The sequence below is a fragment of the Prunus mume genome, linkage group LG8 (assembly GCF_029339155.1).
Source record: "Prunus mume cultivar Tortuosa linkage group LG8, ASM2933915v1, whole genome shotgun sequence".
In the NCBI taxonomy this organism is placed as follows: Eukaryota; Viridiplantae; Streptophyta; class Magnoliopsida; order Rosales; family Rosaceae; genus Prunus; species Prunus mume.
The window spans coordinates 10,974,627-10,985,421 of NC_142705.1; the positions used below are offsets into that span (position 1 = coordinate 10,974,627).

General features: G+C 33.7%; 1 long non-coding RNA gene across 3 annotated transcripts; it reads right to left on the reverse strand.

The window, feature by feature from the left end:
* Positions 1-5,756: 5,756 nt before the first annotated feature.
* Positions 5,757-8,106, reverse strand: LOC148914713 (uncharacterized). 3 transcript variants are annotated; one of them, XR_016122748.1, is made up of 3 exons: positions 7,801-8,106; positions 6,013-6,061; positions 5,757-5,930 (listed from the first exon to the last, which is right to left on the reverse strand). It is a non-coding gene; the product is annotated as an uncharacterized LOC148914713 (long non-coding RNA). The 3 variants fall into 3 exon arrangements; XR_016122745.1 differs by having other exon boundaries at positions 5,757-6,061; XR_016122747.1 differs by lacking the exon at positions 7,801-8,106 and adding an exon at positions 6,146-6,875 and having other exon boundaries at positions 5,757-6,061.
* Positions 8,107-10,795: the final 2,689 nt, after the last annotated feature.

Genomic DNA, 10,795 nt, shown 5'->3' on the forward strand with positions numbered 1-10,795 from the left:
AGAACGATTAAATCAACTTTTAATCCAAGAAAAGATTAATTGGATCGATTTGTTCCATATAAACGACTTTGGGGATTTCTTGTTAATCATGTCCACCCTTATCTACGTATAATTACATTGCAAAGAGTATATAAATGTCAACTATAAACTTTGTGTTGTGCAAATTTTCATTACATTAAAAAACTACCATTTTGTGCGGAATATATGTAAGAATAAAAATTTAAATTTACAGTGCGTTTGGATGAGGAAATTTTAAAGGGAGTTTCACTAAAACACCCAAAATGGAGGTTGAAATTATAAAAAAACCCAACACCCAAAACACTTTATAAACACACCCAAAACTCATCATTACACACACTCAAAACCCATTTATAAACACACCCAAAAAGTTGACTTTGGGGTTAATTTTGGGTGTGTTTCTATGTTTAAATAGTGCTTGGATTTTTTTATAAATATATGTTTAGGATTGAGTTTATTTATAAATTTGTAAATTTTAAAATACAAAGGAATTTATAAATGACATAATTTAAAAGGACGGAAATTAATGTTCTAGAATTTATAAAGTTTCTTATTTGGGTGATGGATTTAAAATACTGAATTTAACCTTTATTTGTAAAGTTATTTTTTTTTTAAACTCAGTTTCTATTGGAATTTAAGAAATAACAACTTTTAAATATAATTTAAAGTTCGAATTTATGACCTCCAATTATGACCTCCAAATTCTATGTTTTTTTCACGCGAAATTTCTATATTTTTATTTTTATTTAATTTAAATAAGGAAATTAATTCATATCAATTTAAAAATTCTGACTTTAATGAAAATCCTAAATTTATTCTTCTCATCCAAATACACTGTTAAGGAATCTTTAATATTAAAAAAATTGACCATATAATATAATATCAAAGTTATTTTAGTATGTATTGTTTTGATCTTCTATTAAATATAATATAAATGTGCATTCAATTTCTGGACAAATCAAACTCAATCAATCAAATTGTAATGATTATGACCGTAAAAGATGGGATCATCTTCCAGACAATCTAGCCCCCCAGCCTTTCCCTAATCATCATCACCTGCTCGACTGCAATTCACCTTGTCACCTTCAATCTTTAATGCGCTCCTTCGTCCTCCAAAAAAAAAAATAAGTTGTTCATACTTTGGAAATTGGAAGTTGGATGTTGGCAGTTGGTTTTGTAACAATTTTATTTATTAAAAAAAAAATTCAAGAAAAACTCTACGCCTACAAACGAGTTAATATATGTATGAATTCAGAACAAATTTGACATCATCTTCTTTTTTATTTTCTCCTTCTTCTTTCGGTAAAAAAAGAAAAATAAAAAAAAGGACTATCTTAAGAGCAATTGTTGGTAACGGAACTCAAATCTAGATCGGTGTTTTATTTTTATGTCTTGCACCATATGTTACAACGTGAACTGAGTGACATAATCTAACTATGTGCCCAAAATCTTGGAAGTTCAACGTGATTTTGTAGACTCCATAGAAATAAAAAAAGAAAAAAGAAAAAGCTTAAAAGAGATATTCTGATCGAAGCGAAATCCCCCATCAAGATACGTTTATACAAAAACAAAGATATGGTGGCATATGCAAATGATTTGGAACAAGATTCTTTGTTACTTGCTATTAACTTGGAGCAACAACATATTAATTAATCGAACACACACAACTTCAAGATCTGAAACACGCAAAGATAGATCTCTTGGACATAAATAATTCCAGAATATCAACTCTAGAATTGTAGTTTTATTCATCAAAAAGCGATGATTTGTCAGTTTTATACAAAATGTTATCGTTTATGCACGAGACCAGTTCAGTTTAGTCTTTAGATTTATATATACTATAGACAAAAAACATGCCATGCCATTAAACTTAGTGGTCGGCCAAACCTTAGCTTACGTAAAAGATTCGATTAATATATGATACATTTAACCTAATCTACTACATCAAGCTCGATCCATACATATTATATATATTTGATCGAAAACCGTGGAAGAGTTTGTGGATAATGTTCTGGGACATTAATCGGCGCCATGGTTTTAGTTGCCATTGAGATGGTGAACTTTGATCATTCAAAGAGTACTCAAAGACAAACATCTATGTCTATGGATCATGGCACATGGTTCTGGTTTATGAATTTTATTTGCTAAATAATATATACTATTAAAACTTTTGATGATGCATTGCTTGATTCGATCAAAAAGCAAGATGTAAACAATACATTGCCAAGCCCTTGATGTTTTTTGTGTAATTTAAGCATTGATTTGTATCATTATTGCAACGTTAACGTGTGTTAGCGAAGTCTCATATTGCCTCAGCACTATTTCCTTATGAACCAATTTTTCTAAAATAAGTTTTAGTTTATTAAGCTTAACATGATATCAGAACATGAGATGGATTGAGCCCGTAACTCTGACCCTGCATGGAAGGGAAGTGCCAAGTGGCTTCCGCCCTGGTGCTGATCACGCTGATTGTGGCTGCCCAATTTAATGATCAAATGGTTAAGAGTTCAAATATCTTTTTGCAGTCTGTACTTAATAATCCATTTCTACCAATACAGTAATTGGGCTAAAAATCAATCCATCTCTAAGGATGAGCAAATAAGAGCCCAATTGCTCTATTGGACATCAAGCCCAACACATATGAGAGTTTAAAAGAGGCTGCAAATTAGCCAAACAAACCAATATGACCAATTGGTCAAAGGTTGTAAGTACGACATCACGAAAAGCCATTGAAATTTGAAACAATTATAATTGCAAAAACAACTTAAACAGTCAAACACAAGCAAAGTGAAAGCTGTAGTGGTAGCTGAAGTACTCAGATTCTCAAACAGCTTAAAGCTGAAATATATATTAGTACTGGTAAATAAAGAAGAAAACATGGTAAATAAAGAAAATAAATTCAAACGCAAAGGAAGTGATCCTCCTACCACAATCCCTATTTTTCCTCACAACTTCGGAGCATATACAATCTCTCTTGGCTTTGGAAACCCTAAGCAAACAATACCCCTCACCGTTGACACTGGCAGCAGCCTTGTTTGGGCACCATGCACTTCCCAATATACTTGCTCAAATTGTTCCTTACCAAACATCAACCTCGAAAAAAGCCTATTTTTTACCCAGATCGTTCGTTTAAAAAGCCGATGCATTGCGAAGCCAAAATTTGTTGATTAATTCATCGTAAGGAACCTCAATGCATTTATGCCAAATGTTGCTCTTGTTATGAGTTCATGTATTCTTCTTGGACCACAGAAGAGTTTGCATTAGGGACTATAAATGGGGATGCAATGACAGATCTGATGGAGGATTCTGTGACTGATTTTGTGTTTGGGTGCACAAAAAAATCGACCCATTTGCCTATTGGAAGTACTGGGTTTGATAGTTCCCCTGAATCATTGCCTTCACAACTGGTACATGAAAAATTATCTTTTTGTTTATTGTCACACTTTTATGATGACACTGGAAGACATAGTGCCCTAGTTTTGAATGATGATTTAGTGTACAATGACTTGAGCTACACGCCATTGGTGAAAGGCCCGGGCATGCCTAATTTCTATGGATATAGATATGTGAATCTTGAAGAAATTATTGTTGGGATCAATAGGAGTACTAAGATTCCACATGAAGATCGAAACCAGGATCTGATGGGAATGGTGGGACATCGACCCCGGCATGCCCGGATTTACTTACGTGGACAACTCCATCTTAGGACAAGTGGCAGACGAGTTTGTGAATCAAATGGGTGAGTATAAGAGAGCTCCTAAGCAAGGGGTTCTAGGACCTTGCTTCAGCACTGTTGGTGTAGACGTTAAAGAGTGTCCCAGGATTAAGTTTTGTGTTTGATGGTGGTGCAAAAATGGTGTTTCCTCCCACTAATTATTTCTTGTATGACGATAATGTTGAGTTAAATGGCGGTCCCAAGATCATTATTGGTAATTATCTGTTCACGGATTTTCATTTGGAGTTCGACTTGAACCGTATGAGGTTTAGGATTTAACCGTATGAATTCGACTATGTGTGTTGCCTAGTTGGGCTAATTTTTTTGGGCCCTTTTTTCCTTGTCCTCCACGTTTAGGAGGGTTTTATTTTTGTGCTTGGTTGTTTAAAATATTTATGTGCCTACTGCCTCCCTACTGCTGTATGTTTTGTTTGATCATTGTTGATTAAATTAACACCAAAAGCTTAACAAACAACAATCTAAATCATTCTCTGTAACTGAGAGAGAATTCATTAGAATCCATGGCACTTGCTTCGCTATGTGTTGTGCAATGACAAACAATGCAGTCAAATCATCAGCCCATATATCAGATCCAAACTTGGCGCACCATGCCCATCTTATAATTATCTGTCTGCTTCATGGACAACTTGTGGGATTTCAATAGGATCCATAGCTGGGAATTTAATGTTGGAAACTTTGGTACAAAATGTGACAAGTTTTCTTGTGGGCTGCTCCAATTTTCATCCCAGCAACCTGTTGGACTTGCTGGGTTTGGCAGTGAACCAACATCACTGCCATCCCAATTGGGTCTCACCACATTTTCCTTTTGCTGCTTGTCTCATGAGCATGATGATGTCAAAGAGCACCAACCTTGTTTTGGACAACGCAACTATGGTAGGGCTCAGCTACACACAATTGCTCAAGAGCCCTATGTTTGCAGGAAGCTCACCTTTTTCAGGGTACCAGTATGTGAAGCCCGAGGAGACTATGGTAGGGCACAAGCACATCAAAATCCCAAGTAAATTTGTGGTTCCAGGATATGAAGGAAGTGGGGGGATAATAATTTACACTGGGGCATCTCTCACATTCATGGAGAAGTCAATTTTCATTTTGGTGGCACAGGAGTTTGAGGATCAAATGGCTGATCATGAAAGAGCGGTGATGTAGGAGTTTTGGGTTTAAACATGCATTGCTCACCTTCAGTCCCAAAGCATGGCTCAACCTAACATAGATTTAAACAATAGTAGTGCCTTTAAACAATAAAACGGTGCTTTATCAAAACATGCATTGCCGAATACTCACTACTACAAAAATCGAAATAGACGATGGGAAACCACCGTCGTGTAAAAGGTTTTCCAACCGTCGTGAAATCGACCGTCATCTATTTGGGTGTTAAACTACGACGGCTTTTCACAGTCGTTGTTTATCTGTAACGACGACGGTTTTTAAAGAAAATCGTTGTTGTTTAGAGGTAAAGATCGTTAATTATAGAGGAATGACGACTGTTTTTAATAAAACCGTCTTGTATTGTATGTAAAGATGACGATTTTTTATGAAAACATCGTGGATTGTTTATAAAGACGTCATCTTTACATACAATAGACGACCCTTTTAAAAAAAATCGTCATCTTTTCATACAATAGATGACCTTTTTCAAAAAAAGTCATCTTTACTTCACAATAGACGACCATTTTTATTATAAAAAGGGTAATCTTTACATATAATAGATGACCCTTTTTAAAAAAACCGTCATCTTTACATATAATAGACGACCCTTTTTATAAAAATCGTCATCTTTACATATAATAGACGACTTTTTTTATTATAAAATCATCATCTTTACCTATAATAGACGACCATTTTTTATAAAAACCGTCGATAATTATCTGTAAAGACCATGATTTATAAAACCGTTGTCTAATAAGTTTCCAAACTGCTACATTTTAGTTCTTTTTTATTTCCTATGATGCTATACAACGATTTTAACTAGAAAACCAACCATAATGCTTTATTAATGAATATATACACTCAAAAATAGTTTCTTTTATAAAACTTAAAGATTCAATAGTTATTACATAGTTAACCAATCTTTATTCTACAACAAACATAATTCTTAACAAGACCCACGTACTCCTAATCCAAGCATTCATCATCCAAACATACAAATGATGCACAACTGAAGTCTCCTCCATCATTCCTGTAAATAAATCAAAATGACAAAAAGAGAAAAAAAAGTTAAGATTATAAACATAAAAAATTAGGTAGAAGAGAAATTTTACCATTGGTCCATATTTCCATAGAAAACTTGTAAAAAAGACAATCGAGAACCTACAAAAGGAAAAATATATAAATAAAATGATGGTGAAAAGAGAAGGTAACAAATTTTCAACAACAAAAAAACATACGACTCACATAGAAAACCTGCAAAAGAAAAAGTTATAAATTGCAAGATTTCTCCTCATCTCCTGATAACCAAATCAGAAAATCTAAAAAGAAACCAGAAATATAAAGAAAATATGTAAACAAACCAAACAAATCAAGAGAGACAAAATCTGAAATTAGGGAGAGAAAGAACATACCAGAAACGCAAAGAGACTAATCCAGAATTCACTAGCAAGATATAGAAGGGTATTGAGAGATTAAGTGACTTTCAAATCAAACCTTTCAACCAGTTTTGAATCTCAAATACAGAACCTCCCTCTACATCTTATGGATTGCGAAGACCTCAATCTCTCAACTTCTTCATTGATATCGATTTTTTGATGATTTTGTAGAGAGTTTCATGAGGGTGTTTTAGAGAGTGCAGGAGGGTTTCAAGGAGGGAGAGATAAGGTTTTCAGAGACGGAGGAAAATCTGAAAATTTTTCGAGTGCAAATTCACTTAAGTAGCCTTTTTTAGCGTGCTTTAAAAGACGGCGCTTGTTAATGAGAGATAAGGTTTTCAAATACGGGTGAAAATTTAAAAATTTGTCGAGCGCGAATTCACTTAAGCGCCATTTTTTAGCGTGTTTTAAAAAACGACGCTTTTTTAAAAAAAATTGTCATCTTTACATATCATAGACGACCTTTTTTTATATATAAAAAACGTCATATTTACATATCATAGACGACCCATTTTTAACAAAACCGCTCATCTTTACTTCATAATGACCTTTTTTTTAAACAAACCATCATCTTTATATATAATGACATTACATTTTTTTAAAAACCATCATCTTTACTTATAATAGACGATTTACCATTTTTAAAAAACGTCATCTTTATTTTATAATAGACGACCTTTATTAAAAACCGTCATCTTTACTTCATATGAAACGACCGACCCAAATTCCTTTGAAATCCGGCCAATCCCGCTTTAAATCGACACCAGTATCGTGGATCGTAAAGACGAAAATACCCAAAACAATAACATAAACCCCGAGCCCTAACTCGTGGCTGCGCCTAATAATCGTAGGCTGCCTACGCACTTCATCGAGGATCAAGCCACACGTAGTTCTTTCTCGCTCGACCAGAATCGAATCAGAAATCGCTATAGGCTGACCATTCGAGTATCCGGGACTCCGTTTTACGATCCGTCAAATACGATACGATCCTGGGAAAGTCTAGATTAACATACTTGGAATTAATTACGATCCAACGGTTCAAACGTATTGAACCGGAAATCGCACAGTAGGCGAGATCCGTTCGAGGTTCAAACGATATCCGAATTAAGATCCGCGAAATCCTACGCGCTCGTGAGGACTAGGAGATCATTCTAGGACTGACTGTGGTCCCCATTTTACTTCCCACGCGCCGCCACACGCGCTGGCAGCGCGTGGTGCCTAAAGCGATAACGCTTCGCCAGAAAATCTCAACATCTCGGCTCAAGACTCCTATCCTAGGTAAAACACCCTATTTGGAGCCACTTTTGTTCTTGGACATACCCCAAAAAGTGGTCGGAAATGGCCGGAATCTCAACCCGAAATTTGGCTAAACTTTGGATCCAAGATCGAGTTATCTACGCTAGAAATTTCTGAAATCCTACCCAACCAGCAGCTAGGGCTCGAGAAATAGATGAGTTTCCATACCTGGATCACCGGAAATGGTGGCCGGATGACGGAGAACGAGCCGGCGAAAGTTTACAAAAAAACTGTCGAACACCGCCTGTTTCGCGGCTGTTTCCGGCGACTATGGCGGCAGATAGAAGCGGCGAAGGGCTGAAGTTGGAAGAGGGATGTTTGGTGGTTCGTCTGGCACTGGTCTTGCCTGAATCGGAGGTCGGAGCTGAGAGAAAACAGCTCCCAAAGTCGGCTCGTCCTCTCCCGAAAACCAGAAAAATCTGGGTTTATAAAATCTGAACTTCGAAATATTTACGGTTATGCCACTGAACTTCTTTTGATCATAACTCCTTCGTTACAATTCCGATTTGAGTCCACTACATGTCTACGAACTCGTTTCGTCTCGCTCTACGTAACGGTACAAATAAAATCCTCAAATTCCTTCCCGGTCAAAAAGTCAACTTTTAAATTAATAAAAATATTCTAGGGGTATTTTAGTCTTTTCTTCTAATAAATTAATAATTAAATATTAATTTTAGGTTTGGGTTATTACATCATAATAGACAACATTTTTTTTAAAAAATCGTCATTTTTACTTCATAATAGACGACCCTTTTTTAAACAAACCATCATCTTTACATATAATAGACGACCATTTTTTTTAAAAAAACCGTCATCTTGACTTCATAATAGACGACTCTTTTTTAAACAAACCATCATCTTTACATATAATAGACGACCCATTTTTGGTACTACTAAATTTTTAGAATTTTGCGCGACGAATCGTTGGTCGCGCAAACTTTTAGAGACGAAAAATTGGCTCGTAGCACAATATTTATAAAAATAATTGTTATGAATAATAAAAAATAAAATAATTTTATTTTAAGATTTAAAATATAAATAAGGTTAAAGCTACTTAATAAATGTATATACTATTAAATTTCTTAAGTGTTATATGTACAAAATAAATAAATTTAAAACTACTTAATAAATAAATATATATATACACACACCATTCAACGATCCAACCGTCAGGCTTGTTTGTATATACTTCAAGATCGTATACCCCAAAAATTGCAAAAAACAAACATTCAGAGATCTAGTAACGGGACAAAACTTTTCGATAGTTATAAAGGAAAAATCACAATTTAACGGTTATTTTAACTCCGATTTTGAAGATTTTTTTACAGCTACACTCCTTGACCCTATAAGAATACAATGACTGAATTTGATCTTCAATTTAAAATATTTACACTAGTGGATACCACAAAATCTTATGATATATTCAACGAAAGTATAAATAAACTCTTAATTGTTAGTGAATATATTGTTTTGATGGCATACGCATTCTAAGAAACTAGTTTCAACGATCCAACCATCAAACTTGTTTGTTTATACTTCGAGATCATATACGCCAAAAATTGAAAAAAATAAACATTCCGAGATCAAGTAACGGGACAAAAAATTTCGACAGTTATAAATGAAAAATCATGATTTAACGGTTATTTTAACTCCGATTTTGATGATTTTTTACCGCTACACTCCTTGACCTATAAGAATACAATGACTGAATTTGATCTTTAATTTAAAATATTTACACTAGTGGATACCACAAAATATTATATTATATTTAACGAAAGTATAAATAAACTCTTAATTGTTAGTGAATATATTGTTTTGATGGCATACGCATTCTAAGAAACTAGTTTCAACGATCCAACCGTCAAGCTTGTTTGTTTATACTTCGAGATCATATACGCCAAAAATCGGAAAAAATAAACATTTAGAGATCAAGTAACGGGACAAAAAATTTCGACGGTTATAAATGAAAAATCATGATTTAACTGTAATTTTAACTCCGATTTTGATGATTTTTACAGCTACACTCCTTGACCCTATATGAATACAATGACTGAATTTGATCTTCAATTTAAAATATTTACATTAGTGGATACCACAAAATCTTATGTTATATTTAACGAAAGTATAGATAAACTCTTAATTGTTAGTGAATATATTGTTTTGATGGGATACACATCCAAGAAAACTAATTTTAACGATCCAACCGTCACACTTGTTTGTTTATACTTTAAGATCATATAAGCCAAAAATCGAGAAAAAAATAAACATTCAAAAATCAAGTAATGGGACAAAACTTTTCAACGGTTATAAATGAAAAATCACAATTTAACGGTTATTTTAACTCCGATCATCTTACATATAATAGATGACTTTGTTTTAAAAAACCGTCATCTTTACTTCATAATAGACGACCATTTTTTAAACAAACCATTATCTTTACATATAATAGACGACCATTTTTTTTATAAAAAGCGTCATCTTTACATATAATAGACGACCCTTTTTAAAAAAAAACTTCATCTTTACTTCATAATAGACGACCCTTTTTTAAAAACCGTCATCTTTACTTCATAATAGACGACCCTTAAAAAAAAACCGTTATCTTTACATATAATAGACGACAGTTCTTTTAAAACAACCATGTCTTTACTAAAAAAAGGACACTTGATTTTTAAAAGACGACGCTTGTCATACCTACTGTCGTTGTTTTTGGTCGATTTAACTCAAGAAAACCTTTTAATAAGACGACGCTTTTTATTTGTGTGCGTCGTTATAAAAAAATATTCAATAGTACCTCTGTTTTTTAGTTGTTTAAGTCACTTATCCACGACGGTTTTTTATTACCGTCGTCTTTTTAAATACAACGACGGTTTTTTTTCTATCGTCGTCTTTTTCTGGTCGTCTTTTTCACTTTTTGTAGTAGTGACTTTAAAGACACTATTATTGTTTAAATCTATGTTAGGTTGAGCCATGCTTATAACCGTTTTATACAATATAATATATAACATTTAATCTGTGGCACACTTTTTTATTTAGGAATTTTTTTTGTTTTTATCAGCACTACAATTTAGAGTTGAAAAAAGGGATATTAAAATTTCCTCATTGTTTTTATCAACACCCCACTAGTGTTCAAGTAGTGTTATTAGCAGTCCTTATTAGTGCG